This window comes from Rhinichthys klamathensis, unplaced genomic scaffold (genome assembly GCF_029890125.1).
Source record: "Rhinichthys klamathensis goyatoka isolate OS25496 unplaced genomic scaffold, OSU_Roscu_1.1 h1tg000123l_1, whole genome shotgun sequence".
NCBI lineage: Eukaryota > Metazoa > Chordata > Actinopteri > Cypriniformes > Leuciscidae > Rhinichthys > Rhinichthys klamathensis.
In genome coordinates this window covers 1863946-1882743 of record NW_026606660.1, presented here as the reverse complement: position 1 = coordinate 1882743, position 18798 = coordinate 1863946, and the positions used below count along the sequence as shown (strand labels likewise).

Here is an 18798-nt window from a genome sequence, read left to right as displayed (position 1 = left end):
TTAATTTTTACTCCTGTATATATAACGTTTTGCTTGAGTTAAGAATATAATATTCTAGATTGGAGATTTACTGTGAAAGAAGAGTAAAAAAAATATAGAGTTATAATGTCAGACAACACTGTTGGAAAATACAATATTGGCCTGGTTTCACAGACAGGATTAGACCTTAGTTCAACTAGGACATTTAAGTAGCTTTTATAAATATGCCTTATAAAAAAAATACTGGTGTACATCTTGAGATGAACCAATGCCACTGATATATTTTAAGATATATGAGTGCAAGTTGCTTTCAGTTGAATCAGCTCAGTAATGCAGTTTAGTCTGGGACTAGGCGTAAGTCTTGTCTGTGAAACTGGGGGATAATGTTTTAAAATAAGTTAACAGTTTTAAAACAGAAGTTATTGATAGTTGTGAAAAAGTCAAGTATTTCAACAAATTAGTATTAATAAACATTACAATAATATGTCTAATTTACAGTAGTCAAAATTTGAAGTGAATCAAAACCCGTTCTTGTATTAGGACAACTTTGATGAACTTTTTTGATCCACTTCAAATGTTGACTACAGTAAAATTAAAATGCTAAAAAAAAAAAACTACACAAACTATTATCTATAATTTTTATTGAAAAGCATAGCATAGGGTTCTACGGAATATAACTTCTGAAATTGCAATCTAATATATAAAATTAATTATGATAATTGATTTAATATATCAATAAAAAAAGTTTGAAAACAAGCAACTTTATCATAATTACAGCAGAAAGACTATTGTAAATATGCAGTATTGGTGGGGTGTTAGTGTTTTGCGTATATATAGCCTATATATATATATATATATATAGCCTATATATATATATATATATATATATATATATATATATATATTCGGTCACAGTGGTGTCATGAATGCTCCTCCCAGGCTAATTGTTTATGTTGTGAATAATTAATGAGCGCTCGTGCTCGTGTCAGCCTGTAGCCCCGCCCACCAGCAGATCAGCGGCTGACGGCTGAACCCGGCGAACAGTCAGTCAGAGAGACACACACAACACGTCCAGCAGGATCCAGCCATCATCTGGGGAATATAATACTTTATTTCACTAGTCGTGTAAATCTCTGAATCTGTCTGGTCGGGTTCACGTAACGTTACATCTGTGGATACGAGCAGTTCATCTGACCCGCCGCTGAACAGGTGAGTCGATTCACCTTTACCTATGCGTCTGAACCAGGCTGATGATCGGGTTGATGATGTTATAATAATAATAATAATGCTGATGTTTGTAATAACGATGGTTTATGGTGTTATTGTTAGCTAACCAGCTAACAGACTGTTTGTCTGAGTTCATAAGGTAGCATCCGGCTAAGGCAGCTGCTAACAAGCCACTAGCGAGATAAAATGACTCCAACTGATGGTTTCTGTGTTAAAAAAATGTGACTTGTGTGTTTCGTGTCGAGGGGTTGGCTGTGGTTAACTGGGTTATGGGTTTGGGCTGTTTGTTGAAGAGTTGCTAGCTGAGCTAGCCGGTTAGCAGCTCACCTGCCACAGATTCACAACACTTCACTAAATACAGCATTACTGTGATCACCTATCATGTACTCTGTTATTATGAACACCACAGTAGAGGAATATCTTATGTTACGAGGTATTATTGGGCTATTGACATGCAGTAAACAGTAATTCATGCCTGTAATTCCTTCAGTAGTTGGACATGGTTAGGACTGGTCAAGTTAATGCTGGCATAGTTTGACATAAGTCAGGAACTTGACATCTTTTTTTTGTTTGTTTACCACTTTTTAATCATCAGTCTGCAATACATCTAGTGATTCAAAACAACCATTGTGTGTAGCTGTCACACTCCAGAATGATGGTTTGGTGAAGAGGGACTGGTCAGTAAAGATCACATCCTAGGTCACATAACAACAAATTAATCACATATCTCAGAATGACATCATTGGTCTGTGAACTTGACATAATGTTTTGATGTGGAGCAGTTTAATAAAGAAAATTCAAGAACAGTTTGCACAGTTTTTGTTATCATATTTGATAGATCAGGCTTTTACTCATATAGCATGACATAATGAGAATATGGAGGGGAAAACACTTCAGTTTTATTCAGAGGCCCAAACTGAGGAGAAATATGCAATTTGGTGCAGATGCTGATATTTATATGGTCAAAAGGTAAGATGAAACTGAGGCTTTTAATGTAAATGAATGAGATTTATAACAGTATTGCAGACTATCGACATAAAATAGGCCTACATATTTATCAGTCGTCACCATATCTGCCAATAATATGATGATATTTAAATGCTTAGTTTATAATCAAAGCTCTGTAGTTTTAAAACATATAATGCAATGCAATACAATTATGATTGAGAGATGAACAAATAACCCTTCCTCAAAAGCCCGATGATCATATTTGATACTCACATTTGAGTGTGATTTTTGTTTCTAAAAATGATCTTTGGTTAATCAAATACCTAATTTGCTATTGCTAAGTAGATATTTTACTAACAATATAAAAGTTATTCTTACTTTTACTCAATACAAATCGGTGCAGGTTTCACAGCATAAAGACACGAGCTGAAGGGGGACGTTTGTACAATTATACTAAAAGACCTGGCTTTTACTTGATGATAAAGTCTAAACTATCAATCAGACGACAGAAGGACTGTAGTAGATTGTGTGCAACAGGTTTTACAGCAAAGTTTTGATCATCTAGAGGCCTTAGAAATTCAAGTATCAAATATGATTACAGTAAGCTTCCAGTTACAGTTCGGCTTTAGTGTTAAGCTCTGGTTTTTAGCCATGGTCTCTGCCCTCGTCTACATGTAGAATATCAGGCACTTTCTGATCAGATAATTACACCAGGCTTAGTTGCCCGTAAATCTACATAAATACCAACCAAAACCAAACAATGTTGGATTTCCATTGAACACCGATAGGTTTAATAAGTTGTAACCACATGTTCAGGGCTTGGCTTTTCTCAGAAGTTTGATGACATTGGGAAACGAGTGCATCCAGTTGATGAGTCATCAGAATGGGAGTTGCTGTCAAACTACACACTTATGATGGGGTTTCTTGTGGGATGAAGTCATTTCTCATTTCCTTATAGAGGCCAGGCTTTGCCAAGATACAAATCGAGAGGGTGCTCTTATCTGTTTACTCAGCTACCTTTGGTTCCAGCGGTCCTGCGTTGCTCAGCGGTTAATCATTATCACATCCAGTATGCTTCATTTGGACAGTGTTTTTTTCAAATGATTGTGCTCAAGGTTGTACAGGTTTGCATGTGTAAGCCTACTATAATGTGACTATACAAAAAAAAACCCAACTTCCTAAATATATTGAAGTAGGCCGTACTCTTTTCTGTCGTGGATGATTAGGTCTTCCCTCCGTTCTTGTAATTTATCAGGACTGCGTCTGCTCCGTTTCACATTCCCTGTTTTATAGGCGCGTGCAAAGAGAGGTCACGGCGCAGGATGAATGGCTGAGATGTGAGCCGTGCTGAGATATTACTGCCGTTTCTGCACATGGACTTTGACCTGGTGTGTGTCCAGTTCTCTGACTTACTGCTGACATCACAGTCAATGACAGCACATTCATGAAATGTTATCTGGGTATCCAGCCATACCCCCTTTTTCACCAAAATGGAGCTGGTGTTTGGATCTGCGAATCTCTTTCAGAACCAATTTTGGCAATCTCTTACTTCAACTTCTGAGAGCATAAGTAATTTAATTCATTCAGTGTGTTTGATGCAAGACGGAAGTTATTTAAAGTTGCGATAAAATGGAAGTAAGTAGTGTTTTTGACCATATTTGGCCTGTTTACACCGGGTCACTTCATGTGTTTTTACTGATCGGATAGTTTTATCAAACCGATTCCATTTACACTTGGTCACATAAATGTGTTTTCGCGAAACGGATATAAATCCGATCTTCAGTACTTCGGCTATATGTTCACTTCAATGAAAGCAACAGATATGAGCTGCATTTTATTGATCATCAGCTAATTTCTAAATCAAAGACAATTGGAGAATAGGAGAACGCTTTATTTACTTTTAATGAAGATGAGTGTGTGTTAAGCGTCTGCGACTTCCTTTCACTTTGGTTTGCGATAGTTTGCGCGTTGGCTTGATAAAGAGATGCTCATCTGTGGTGGTGTGTGTTGCAGTAGTGCCGTCATATCTGACTATAACATGACATATAGCCTATAACACGCTCTCACACGTTTATCTTTTAGCATTGTTGGGAGGAGTAAAATGTACATATGTGGTTTCAACAACCAGATGCATTTACACTCGTCCAGTTTCGTCTGGTACACGACCCAGACCTCCTCCTGAAGTGGTTTGAGCGATCGGATTTTAATCCGCCTCGAATGCGTTTCGGAGGGCATTTACACGATCCCACAGCTATCCCAAAACTCATGAAGTGGCCAGGTGTAAACAGGCCCATTATGATGCACATCCAAGTGAAACGGACTATTGATTGATTGGATGGATGGTGGAAGATTTAAATGCGAGCTTGCAGTCGATTTTAAGAATAAATGAATGGAGAAGCAGAGAGAAAACACCATAAGATCCAGTTGTGGGACATTTTGATTAAATTAAAAATGGAAAAAATTTAAACATTCATGTTACTGAATTTTGCAGGGCTTGACATTAACGATGGAATAGGTGATTCTCTACAGAATTTTTTTTTTGTTATGCTGGTTGAAAGTCTACTCGTATTCTGATAGCAATCACTATTTTACATTAATAAATGTATTTTTATAAATATATATCTTCTGTAAAAGGCGTAGGACCATAAAATGTTTGTTCATTGCATTCGGTCCCAAAATGGAAGATATGGCAGGCAAAGTTCGTTATTGCAGTAGCCTACTGTTACTCACTGTACTGTAAAGTTTTCTCACCGGTGAATGACACATGATGTAATCCAATAATCTCGCTTCTGGTCTGTGCGTGTTTATGTGTTTTTTAAGGAGGCTTCACTTTGGTTGGCGATTTGCAGGGAGGTTAGGATCGTATGCGTTCAATGCTAGCAGGCTAAATTTAGCATTTCCCAGATCACCTATTGCACCTTCACCCTGTCTGCTAGTGTTGCGGAGCGGGCGTGTTACGGATACGTTGTGTTTAAATTTTTTTTGCAGTCAAAAAGCATGTCTAATTAATTGAAATCATGTATTATTAATCATTAAACTTATACAACTTTTTTTTCTTTAAATATATGAAAAAAAATGTCACACTAATTCTGTGTTGTGTTTTTTCTGGTAATAAAATGAAGACATAAAACACAAATTTTATCATTTATCATCAATTTTAATCATATGAAATTAAATAAACTTTTTGTCAAATAACTTGCTGCACAATGAGCTTTACTGTTAAAATTAAAACATGGATTATTTGGATTAGTGTTAGTGTATTATTACATTGGGACATATCTAAATTCTAATGTACAACAGTAATATATTTCTGTCAAGTTAAACCGAACTTTTATTTTGACGGGTTGCCGTGAAGACCTTTTGAGTTTCTGTGTGTTTATGTCATGATGATAGTTTTTCTCAAATGAAGCATTTTTCTCATTTTCTCAAATGAAATTGAAATTTTTGAAAGTTCGTTATTATTTGCTATGAGCATTAGCCTAAATTAGCCATAATGCTAATGTTTTACAACTCATACACTGGTCCCATTATCTCTTGCGCTGCTGCTTCGCTAGCATCGTCGGCATCGGGAGTTAAGACCGCAGTTTTAGCCAGCGGCTCGAATTGATAAGGCTCTGGCCCTGTGTCCACAGACAATTCACCCTCCTCCACCTCAGGTGAAGGTGGGGGAGAAAAGTCCTCTACTTCAAGTGACCGTTCTGTTGCAAAGCTACTGGCGTCACTCCAGTCACTCTCCATCTTTGCGAGTCTGACAGCTGTCAATCAATTCGTCACTGCGGGTCTCAGGTGCACGCCAACCGCCCTCTTTCGTCCCCTCTGTCTCCGCTGGGCTCTGCCCACTTTTCCAGCATTTTTCTAATATTGCCAGTGTGTGGAGTTAGGCTCTGACCAGGGGTTGAGTTACACTTCAATGCCGACTTAAAATATCTCATACACTAAAACACATTTTTTGCATTTGCAACAGTTTGCAATTAAGCTTTGAGTTATGGCAACTTGTAATTAACTTAATCATTTGTTTAACCCAATTTTTAAAGTTGATTACCTAAAGCTGCAGTCCGCAGTTTTTCCTCTTTGTCGCCATCTCTGTTCGAAATCTGCAATTGCAGTCATTCGCGGAATTATCAACTTTACGTGAGTTGTACTTCAACACCCTCGACACCGCACAGCGCGGATGAACACAATGTTTGAGGAGAGTGTGAGGCTGTCAGTCGCCGCGCCGGTGTGGGTACTGGCATTCAGAATCACAGATTATTCTTTTTGGAAGTATGACCAACATAAGAATTTTCACCGGAAAATGTCTGAACAAGAAACATCCACTTTTGTTCTGGTTCTGACATTGCAGTAAAACGCGCTGATAAAATCTAAAAATCGCTTATCATACGCAAAACCGTGCAAATTATACTTTGTTCTCAAATTGTTAATGTTAACAACATCAGCATTGCGTGACTACATGTAATGTCCGTCCGATGTGTATTCTCGTTTTCGCATGGGTCCGGTTGCAGTCTTTTTCTGTAGCCACTCCGAAGTCCGAACGAAGTCTTTTGCATTTTTTTTACAGCGGGTGAATCTCTAGTTGTCACTGGTGATTGCCGTTTGAACCTTTCTGGATCTGCCATCAAATTGATAAGTTTAATTATATCAAGTTCAGTGAGAAAAGGCTATAAATCTCCACCTCCAACACCCTCACACGCAATATAGCTTATACTAGCTGAGACTCCTTCTTTATGTGTACAGATGTGTGTGTACAGTTTTGAACACTGGCTGGTTATGTATTTTCTCAAATATGTATTTTGGATAATTTTTAACCCAAAAAAAGCTACGGACTGCAGCTTTAAAAAAAAAAAGTTGTTACAACTTATTTCAACATAACTGAGTGCTGGACCCAATTAATCTGATGTATTTCAGTTCAAACTAACATCTAGCGTAGCACATGTTAAATGTAACTTATTTAGCTTGTAAATTTAATGAACTAGTAAAATATTATGTTGACTATCAATGCCAGTGTCGTATATTTACATGTAGCCACTGACAAACCTAATTACAAGCTCTACTCTTCAGCACAATGGTAACCACAAAAACTTCAACATGGCAGAAATGGCCCAACACTGTATTTGTGTATATAACTTTGAAAAATTCATCAAGCTGTTTTAGTCCTCAGATTGGTGGTTTTCCCTAGTTGCATGAGTGGAGTTCAGTATGTAGCTTTAAAATGAGCCAACACCACTGTGTGTGGAGAACCTTATCAACATGCAGAATAATGCTAATCATAATTAAGTCTCAAGCATCGTTAATGCTTATGCTAATAGAGGCATTTGTATCTTTAGACCATCTGCTCAAAGACCCTGGATCTCATTTTACAAGAACACAATGCTGGTGTTAATGAGGACTCTTGACTTTAATAGTGTTGAAACCTGCCAGCCAGTTTCACCTATCAGCGAGTTTCGTAAGAGGAAGAACGAGCCACTCGGAGGACATTGCGAAATTCCTCTGACGCTCGTCATTGCTGACGTCACTATTAATGTCACTAAAACTGCAAATGAGGTTGAAAACTTCAGCAATTCCGCTGCTTTACATTAAGCTCTTCACGTTACACATCTACAGGTATTTTCAAAGTGTTTCCCAATTCCCACAAGATTCTGTGAGGCCCTTGCACACTGAGTCCGAAATTTGCGTCCAAAATTTTCGCACGTTAAAAAATAAATACGACCTCATCTTATGTCAATCACGCTTGCACATTGCCTCCGAAACTTTCGTCCGTCATAAAAAAAATTCGGATCGTGTTCGATTTTCTGCGTTTTTCGCATCCGTAGCGAGCAGTTTGAATGGTATTTTGACAATTCAGAGGAGGGCTGTCACGATGATTTTTCACACCACGGTTATTGTGGCCAAAATAATTCACGATATTGATATATCGCGATATCTATAGAAACCTTGGGGGAAAAAATGTCAAATCAGTCAAATAAATTTTTACTTTTATTTAATTTTTCTTTTTTTGCATTTTTACTTCTTGCGTTCTTATATTTGAATGCACATTTTTGTGAAGTAAGACAAGCATGTGAAGTATATCTGGTTTCAAACTGGAGCGAAACACTGTCTGAATGTTTCCTGAAGAACTGAAAAGCTCTTAAACCTATTGTTGCGCCGGTGCAAGTCATGCAGATTTGAACAAAACAAATCAAATACAAAAATACGACGAGTAAAGAAAACGGGGTACTTAATAATCACCCTTTATTTAAACATATGAAAACAAAAACCCACTGTTAACAGGTTAATGTCACATTTCCCATTCCATGACTAGTAAAATTATCGCAATTTACTCTCTGTAAAATAGCGTAATCCGCAGGGTGATGGACACGGAGATGGGTAAAAAGGTTGGTGGCTACACATTCTGCAGATTGGGCTTAAGGGGGTCGCACACCGGACGAGAAGCGCAGCTCCGCGCCGCGTCGCATGTAGCACACCTGACGCACACTTTCTTCATGGCCAGCAATATTGTTATGTTTAAGGACATTATGAAATTAAGATCATGTCTGTACTATGTTATGATTGTACTGTACAATTAAATACAATCGTTGCTAAGTCTGCAGTCTGAACACTTTACCTCAGTCAGAGCGCATCCGTTAACTGAATGATTTGAGAATCTCACCTGAAAATCCGAGCCATTGCTGGGCGTCGCGGACAGACGCCGAATGGTGCCGGTGGTGTGTGTAAAAACTCCTAGAAAATAATGTGTTCGAATTTTAAAGAATTCTCTGCGCTTCTCGTCCGGTGTGCGACCCCCTTTAAAGTGCTGTTTTCTTTGAAGCCGAAGAACTCTCATACCAGAGTGGCTGCGCGGGCGCGCGCTGCGTCTTCTTCTCATTTGATAGATGTCAGCGGGTGCAATACTGCCACCTCAACGGGTGCTGGAGTATACGTGTCATGTTATCATAAAAGTCCTATTCATTTTAAACATCGTGGTTATCGCCAATACCGGTATATTGCCACACTCTAAATTAACTTGATGTCGATATTTCACGCTTTGAATATCACGATTATCGCCAATACCGGTATATTGCGACACCCCTAATTCAGAGCCACCGAATCACGAATACGAAAACTTCGGTCTCAGTGTGCAAGGGCCTTAACGTGAATACGTGTGACCAATAAAAGTCTTATACGTCATGGTCTAACCTCTGAATAATCACTTTCACATTTGACACTTTCACAAAGGTCTCTTTAAATTAAAATCTAATTTAAACTTTAAATCTGCAAAGTGGCAGCGTAGAAGTAAAGTGGAGTAGATTGCATATTTTTACACATTCGATATATTATATGTTGAATATTGTTATAAAAACAGAGGCTGCTGAGTGTCACATCACATTACAACGATGTGCAGTGTCTGTAGAAATAGTTTTGCAGTGTGACCGTGGCTTTAGACTGTGGGATCTGGGTGATTCATTTGGAAACACTTCTATCAGATATACAGAAGAACTGTGAAGAGATGTTGCATCTCATCTAAGTTTACCAAATGATAAACCCGTCAACATCCTCATGTCATTTACAACTCTATTCTTTCTCTTGTGGGACAAAAGATGTTAAATGCTGCTGTTGTCCAAACACTGACAGTGACAAAATTGAGAAAAATCATCATAAAATTCAACTTTCTCATAGAAAAGAGCAGCGTGAACATTCTACTAAACGCCTCCTTTTATGTTTCTCAGAAACACTGAAGAAAAAAAGGTTTTTTTTGGGTCAACTATCACCCTCATATTCAAGAGGCCTTTGTGACAGTGTCAAACGTGAAAGGGATGATTCAGTAAGCTTCTTGATAGCAAAGCTACTTATCAGGATAAGAGTGTTATCATCAGTGTTAACGCAGTCTCTGCGGTTAAAGACCTGTAGTTTGAGCGCAGTGCTTGTTTTGTTCTCTGCTGGGTCATCATCGTCACCCTCATGCTCAAGGGCAGCCGTATGCTAATCTGCAACCTGTGGCACACTGATATCCTCTCTGTAACCCGCACACGTAACCTCCTGCATGTGCGTTACCGTAAGAACGGCAGTGGTCCGAGCGGGTCTCCTCTTCGGGCGAGCATGCGCTCAGATCTTGGCTTGCTGTCAGAAACGGGCTTGATCATGGCAGAGCCGGAGAGCTTACTGAAGGCTCCTCGCTGACACCAAATCTGTTCTGTTTGCTGCATCATGGCTCGCTCGCATGCTTGTGTAACGCGAGTCCTGTCGTGCTACGCTGCGCTCGCTGTGTTGCTGTTGACGTTAATGCGGAGTGTGTTGCTTTTGTGACTGAGGTGAGGTCAGGATGTTTCCTGTGGTTTGTTTGTGGGCAGAGCGTTTCTATTTACAGCACTCATAAAATAGGTTTTGTCATGTACGTCATTCTAGCTGAATTTCGACATGCATTTTCTGCCTGTAGTCATGCACAATTTTGTCAAATTTGTTGCAAAATGTGCTTTTTTTCTACACTGAAAAGAGCAATTTGGTGTGGTGTTTATTTTGAAACAGTAGAAAAACTGAATTAGTGTTTTCTTGTAAAACATGCTCCAATAAACTATTTAATTAAAAAAAGTTTTTTTACAGTGTAGGCCGTCATAACATTTCTCTACAATTTCTCTGCATTTCTCCTCTTCTCTAGCTTGCTTAGTTGTCTAATTCTCTAATAAACCTGCCATTGTATATTATAAAAGAGGAACAAAAGCAAATTTGTCAGAGCCAACAATATTCATAAGTCGCTTTGGATAAAAGCATCTGCTAAATGCATGGAGACAGTGTAATAAAACTGCAGCTCTGTGTTGTGAGCTGAAGATTGCTGATGCAGACGTTTGATTCAACGCTGATGATTCAAATGTGAACGCAACATGAGCAGCACAAGCACATATTGTGCTTTCCAAGAGCTCCCTCCCTCAGATAAGACGAGAGTAACGTGGGAAGAATGTGCATTCCTGTCCTGAGGAGGAGGAGGAGGAGGAGGAGGGATGGCAGTGCGTTTCCTTCTCTGACTTCAATCAGTGGACGGTCCTCAGCCGTTCAGGCTCAGAGATCCGTGTGTGTGTGTGTGTGTGTTTCTCTCACACCCTTTTTCATTGAAATGGTGATGGTGCAAAGCTTTCTCGGGAACGTTTACACTAACTTGAAACTACTATACGATCAGACCACAACTGATGCAAAGTTATTTAATTTGGTGAGCTTTTGGTATTATGAGGCGGTAGTACGGTCTGAAATTTGGGGTCAGTAAGATTAGCAAAAATACGGTAAAAACAAAAAATATTGTGATTTTTCTTTCTTTTTTCTTTTGTTTTTTACATATTTTTCCATTTACAAAAACGTTTTCTATGTAAATATATTGTAATTTTTTACTGTGATCAAAGCTACATTTTTAGCATCATTACTCCAGTCCTCAGTGTCACATGATCCTTCAGAAATTATTCTAATAAGCTGATTTAATGCATCAAATCAGAAACATTTCTGATTATTATCAACGTTTAAAACGTTTTTTAAATATTTTTTGTGGAAACCATGATAAAAAAAAATGTCAGCATTAGTAAATTCAAAAGAATAGCATTTATTTGAAATAGGAATCTTTTGTAACATTATAAATATCTTTACTGTCACTTTTTATCAATTTAATGTGTACTTGCTGAATAAAAGCTTTATCCTTTAAATATAATGGAAAAAATCATAGCATACATTTCACATGTATTATATAGTATTATTACCCAGCTCTACTTGATTCTGATTGGTCCATCGCTCCATGCAGCGGTTTGTGATTCCTCGATAACAACCACTGAAAGCAGATAACGCAGGCTCATCCGGGTTATTGAAATCAGCGCTTTACACTTGCTAGGAAAGTTTTTTCCTCGTGGAAGTTTTGCATTTGGTAAGCTAATAAAATATTAAAACTCAGTCAAATCAATATTTTGTGTAAAGTTATTTAATTATGCCATTCAGTATCGTGGACTCGCTCTCTCTTGTTTCATACAAACGCAGCCGCTGCCATTTTGAGCGCGGCTATGAGATAACAAACAGGTACGATTATAAAACAGTTTCATCTCAGATCAATATCTCTTTTCCCCATAATTATTTACGTGGTGGAATGCTGTGTAATAAGTGGTATGACTGTTTACTGTATCTCTTAAAGGTGCTGTAAGTAACTTTTTTACTCTACGAAAGCATAAAAATACCATAATATAAACTTGCAGATATTTAGGAAACATGCTAAGTTCACATACTCGTTTCTCTGAAAACCCCTTCTACAGCCAGTTATTTTACTTATTATTTTACACATTCATGTCGGTTTTTGTTTCGGTCTGTGTGACTCCGCCCACTGCCAGTTCACCCAATAGTATTTCGATAGTATACCCAATAGTATTTCCTGCCAGTTAGCAGGAAACACAGCGTATCGTAGCCTTGGAAACGAGCAAACAAACTGGGTCAGAGATTGCAGATTTACGCACAACCTAAAAAGCCTCGATATCCATCTAAAAATCTCTATGAACGAGAGAGCATAGTAAAACGCCGATAATCAACTCATTAACTTACATTATGCAAGTCTCCTCGGCTTTTGTTGTCAAATGTGCACGTTCCTCTTGCGTGTCCTCAAACTGTAACTGTGTAGCTAGGTGGTTACTAGGGTGTTCTTGGTGGTTGCTAGGCGGTTGCCAGGGTATTCTGGGTGGTTGCTCTCCATCTTCTAACATTACACACTCTGTATTTCTCGACTGCTTAACGAGAGTTGTTTGGTGACTCCGCTGCGTTTATCAGTCCTTGGCGAAACACTTGTTTTACTCATATTTGGCGCTACCTTTTGTTATATAAATATTGTTATATTGTCCCTGAATATAGAACGACCGCATTTTCTCAGTCGTATATCTCTAAGAAAAGAAACGATACGGTAGTATCTTTTATTTGATATTTTCAGGTTTTATTTTACTTTAAGCTTTAGTCATTTTTCCATGTGCATTTATCATTTTTATTAAATATTTCTAATTTCGGCTATTTTTACATCAGTTTTTTTTTATTATTACTTCAAAAAACTGATTTCAGTTAGTTCAATTGCTATTGGTTACATTTTTTTCAGCTTTATTTTGAATAATGAGAGCGATTTCAGTGAGGAAATGATCCTTCCTCCTTATTTGGTGGAAATGGGGCCAGATTGGGCACCCTGCTGGGATAAAAGCAGTAGCACAGGGTGTACTGGACCCGAAGCTTGAGGCATTCTTCCCTCGACCCGACAGAAGCCCTCGCTGTGCTTGAGCAGAAATCACCTGCCCTCGGTAAGCCATCGCTGTCTCTCTGCCCCTCGAGACGCCACTGAGACTGATCCGAGCTTCATTCACAGCGAGGTCCCGGCCCGTACGCTGATGGAGCTGCTCTGTGCTTCAAAGCAATCAAAGCACCTCTGCGGTCGCTGCCACGGGGGAATTTTCCATTAGTCGGACTTCTTTTGCTCCGTGGAAAACGCATTGGTCCGTGGAACGGCGATCTCTCCGAGGCTTCTCGTGCAATACAGTCTCCATTGTCTTGGACGACACACAATGAGTTCTTTCAGTTTGCTCAGTTGAAGCTGTGGGCCGAGAGGGAGAGAGATGGACGGATTGGGCGCCTCAGGTGTCACTCAGGTGGGGAATGTTAAACGCCACAGGCCTCTCTTGGCCTCCTCGAGTGGTCGGACTGGTCGGGCAGGAACGGGATGTGATGAAATTCCCTGCTCTGGTTAGATCCAGCAATGCTGTGAGTCACATCGGCTCCTGTTACCTGTTCTCTCGGTGTTGTCTTTCACACACAGCACCAGAGGAGCTCTTATCTGCTTTGGTTGGGTTTGATTCATGCACTAAGCAGCCCTTGTGGAACTGAATAAAGCGTTTACAAACAGTTATTGTCGGCAAACATGACGTTGTTAGGGCACTATGAAATCTTTTTTTTTTTTTTTTTGCCAAATTCCCAATAATTGTTCTGCTTTCTGTTTAAATGGTTAAATACAATTTTAGACAAACAAAGGAATTGCTAACTGCACATTGAATAAGATCCAGACTGGAGAAAGTCTAGCAAAAATAGTTTATTTTATAAACTCCATGGTGCAAAAAAGTGTCAAATGCAAGTGAATTGAAAGCTGGACAAGCATTAGCAAACATTTTCTTCTAGTGTATATTTAAATTTTAGTTATTAAAAAGCATATCTAATTAAATAAAATTATTTGTAACAAAAATAAAAAGTTTAGGGCCCTATAAAATCCATTTTATTTTTTTCCCAAATTCTTTGTTTTTATTTGACATTTTTCTGGATTCCGTTATAATGGTTTGATTCGGTATAGGATATATATATATATATATTATTATTATTATTATTATTTTTTAATCAATCGTGCCCTATAATTATTTAGCATTATGACAGTTAAGCACATTACCCCCCAAAACATAGATTTTTTTTTTTTACATCCTAATGAAATATATATATGCTCTTATTTCCTTTCATTTGTTTTGTGAAATATGATTATGTTCCTAACCGTTTTTGTGACATTCACTCATGTGCAATAAGAATATTAGGCTTTTCATTCTGCTTTTGACAGGATTAGGTGCAGGAGTAAGAATGGCTTGCTGGTTTCAGTCAGCATGGATTGTTTATGTGATTTTAGTCACAGGTTTCAGATGTACTTGTTGCTGGACTGGCAGAGCCTGAATAAAGCATGAGTACACAGCCTTCAGAGGCTCTGGTTTCAGTAGGGCACTTAACAAACCTGCAGTTTACTCTGACAAGACCTGCTTGAGCTGTCAGAAGAGGATCAACATAGCCTCTGTGTGATGGGCCAGGCGTCCAGCCTCCACTTTCTCTGATGTTTTGGCTGGTATGTTACTATTAAGGTTGATATCTGTTGATATCTTTGAACAAGCGTGTGCCCACTTTCTACCTTCATATGAGAGTTTGGTGCCGCTTTCACTGTGCAGAGTAGTGAGGGAAGGTATTGGGTATTATATATATATATATATATATATATATATATATATATATATATATATATATATATATATATAATGGACTTTAATAGCGTTTGAGGTTTTAAATGTAAGTGAGTGGCATCACAAAAAGGGAAATTCATTGTCACAACATGGAATCATAAGGATTAACTCCATATTTAACTAACTTTTTTCAATTAGTGGAAAAAGTCTTGTATACACTAGTGTTGTCACGATACTGGAATTTCTTACTTTGATATGATACCTTGAAAAGTATTAATATTCTACACCATTTTCAAAACCACGGGGAAAAAAACGCTGCATATAGCCTAGATGTTTTTAATGTTATTTATTTTTTTGTCTATCTATTAAAAGTCTAGGGCCTAGGCAATCAAAAAAAATCTTCTGAAGAGGTCACTATATAAAGCTTTTAAGCTTTTTTCATATATACATGCTAATCAATTACCATTACAATTATCTCACAAATATTTGCTAACTCATTGTAATTGTTTTTACAATGGGGTAATTTTGTTGCAATAGCTTACACTCGGCACAGGGAAGCTTGATTTCAAATGGTAAAGTGAATTTAAAAAAGACAAGTAAACAGTAATAAAAATAAGAACAAATAAACAAATGCCTAACAACAAATCAAAATCAAATATAGATTAAAGATTTAAATGAAATAGACTGCTTTAATTTTTTCAGGTAGGTCTAACTTTATTATTCAGGTAAGAAACTGAATAAAGAAACAAAGTAATCAAATTTTAAATAACTGGATAGTATTCATTGTAAAAATTAAATGCAGATTAGTCAATTAAAGTTACGCATGTTAATCAGGTAAGTGATTTTCTCTTGATTAACATTAACAACATAGAGAGCATCACTTTTATTAGGCTGCTGTCCCTTTAAGACCTGATGCACTCACGGATCCAAAATACAGTTACTGTTACACATTCTTCCTGAACTGTTTACGACTGTTACGTTAATACTCGCGCGATGGACATTGTGACATTCATTTTCAGTGTATTTGACCATTAATAAGCCGTGAAAAATAGCTAATTTTGGCACTTGTATGTCAAAGGCGGCTTTATTATGTGTGTGCGCTTCGCATATGAGCTTGAAATCTGTGGGAATGAGTAGAATTATGTGCAATCCCGCGCTGAAATTCAGACCCGGTCACACCAACACTATTTAACCGGAGTTAATGAGAGGAGGCGGGTGCGTGTCATGGCAGAGATATGATTCAATCATATCAAATCTCAGCTGCTGTTGCCCCATACTCATGTGAGATACTATCATCAAGATCCCATCATCTGATAAAACCCAATAACTTTTGAACTTATAATGCCTCAGTTGACACTTGAGTGTTTGTGTGTGTTTAAGCTGTGACTGTGGAAAGCTGATTCCTGAGTTCTTATTCTTTCTTCTTTTTTTTTTTTGCACGTAGTTTCAGCTTTTTAAAGTTTGAGAATGAGGAAACTGGGTCATTGTGCATAATTTAGCAGTGATTCATTTCTTTTCCACGTGTGTCCCTGAAGGAATAGGGATCCACCAAAGCATTTTTTTTTGTTGAGAATGCTTATTCAGAAATTGTTTCTAATAGATCTGCATGATTAATGGGTAAAAGATTGTGATCTCGATTCAAACACCCACGCGATCTCATTCCTAAATGACAACGATTCGTCTGTCTGTGAAACCTTTGACAAGTACGATCACAGCAAACATTCAAATCTCGCACAGTCACTGCCGCTGACCCGGAGAGAGCAGTTATAATGGTGTTTAGGTATGAAACAGCTTAAACTGTTTCTCAGCGCTGTCTGTCATATCGCCCACCCCTTCGCGGTCAGATGAGATGCTGAGTCATTATTCTAACATTAATTTCATGTTAGTATCTAGTTTCCTTAACCCCAAAATACCACTATATTTTCACTTTGTGTATATTTAAATGACTGTGGTGGCTCAACTTACTGTTGGTAGAAGGATGACAATGAACAACAGTGAAGGATGAGAGAGGACCAGGCCTGGACTATTTTACGTTATGTTTTGTTTATATGTGTGCAGCAGTCTGACGCTTTTACTTTCGCTTTGTGTTTGTTTATTTGATATTAGTGTTGAACGTTCGCCAGTTCCCGTTCTTCCCTTATCAACAAACCCCGTTACAGTGTCCCACACCAGCAGAGGATATCGTTCTGTTTATTCTAAACGCATACTCGTCTGTCACTTTAAATGCTCGAGCTTGTTACAGCAGGATGGATTCTGATTGGTCGTCAGTGTTTTTATCATTTATCAGCTGGATAAAGTCGTTCTGGAAGTGATTCCAAAGACATAGTTTCTCTGTGCCGTTATCGTTATTGCGGTGGTGTGTGTGAACTCTGCTATTCTTTTATATTGAGACTTATTTTAAGCCTCTACTCGTCGACTATTAGGGGGAAGCCCTAATATCTTCATATTTATATCTTGAAACATATACCAAGACAATTTGGTGTCAGTGTCGTTTACATTGAGGGATAGAGGGTGGTTATGGGAAATCTAGCCTTTAAAATCTGCTTGGGGTCAGCTTTGGATGTTGTACATGTTTGTTGGAAAGAAACTTGTACTCTAGTTGTTGTGGCAGTTTAATTTCTGTGACTTGTGTCTTTCTGACAACAGACTGTGTCGGAGATACGTCTCTCTTCCAGAGAACTGTGCATGAATGATGTGCTTGAGACTCTCCAACCTTTATCCATTATCCTGAGATTGCTACAGGCTGTCTGTCTGCTTTCTATCCCAAATGCTCCTCCTCCTGTTTCCTTCTTTCTGCCTCTCTTCATGAACGTCTTTCCTGACGGCATTGAGAAACTGTTTGGGATAAAGTTCAGTGTACTCTTTCCATCATAAAAATACTTTAGGTAGGCCGCTCCAATACATCACTTATTAACTGCATTGTTTTGCTTCTAGGAGCAGGAATGTCCTGCAACTTAAAATTGGGCAGAACCCTTCTTTACAATAAAGCAAATCAGTTAAGCGAGACAAATGAAGCAGACGATCAGAGTAGCTGGCAGAAATACCAGTCAAATTTCTCGATTCGCACAGCAAAAACTAATACTTATATCTAAAGTAAACATTGTAAGGTTGTTTCCAGTAAGTTCGCAAACAGTATGCACTAGTGTTCGAAAGTTTGAGGTCAGTAAGATTTTTTTTAAAAAAGAAATATATACTTTTATTCAGCTAGGACACAATAAATTGATAAAAAAGACAGTAAAGACAAGTCTAATGGCGCTTTTCCATTACCAGTACCAGCTCGACTCGACTCGCCTTGGCTCGCCTCGACTCGGCTCGCTTTTCGCTCCGTTTTCCATTGCAGAAAGTACCGCCACAAATCGTCCCCGGTCGTCATAGCGACGCCTTTCGTTCCTCGTTGCCCCATCAAGCTCTCGCTGGATCCTCTCTTCGGCAAGCAAACAAAGGAATGTCTGCACCTCCTCGTTTGACCACGGCGTATTCTTCTGAGTTGCCATAATAATAGTAGTAAGTTTAGTAACTATCTCTGGCCAAACTATTTAAAAATGGCGGAGCGGGGTTATTCTGGATACTCCATCTGGCGCGTGCAATGATGACGCAGTGAATATAGTGATGATTCTCTCTGACCAATCAGCAGTCGGCATTGTTTTCACGTCACATTTTAGTATCGCCTCAGCTCGCTCAGAACCTCGCTGGAGGT

General features: G+C 38.4%; 1 protein-coding gene across 6 annotated transcripts in view; it reads left to right on the top strand.

Annotated features, from left to right (window-relative positions):
* The first annotated feature begins 1024 nt into the window (after window positions 1-1024).
* numb (NUMB endocytic adaptor protein) overlaps window positions 1025-18798 on the top strand; it is an 83354-nt gene continuing 65580 nt past the window's right edge. For 4 of the 6 annotated variants that reach the window (XM_056255867.1, XM_056255865.1, XM_056255866.1 and 1 more), the window contains exon 1: window positions 1025-1188. The gene's annotated coding sequence lies outside the window, so the exon portion shown is untranslated. Of the gene's footprint in view, window positions 1189-10421; window positions 10440-14966; window positions 14990-18798 lie in introns of those variants that run through there. The other 2 variants (XM_056255864.1, XM_056255863.1) reach the window with 2 other exon arrangements.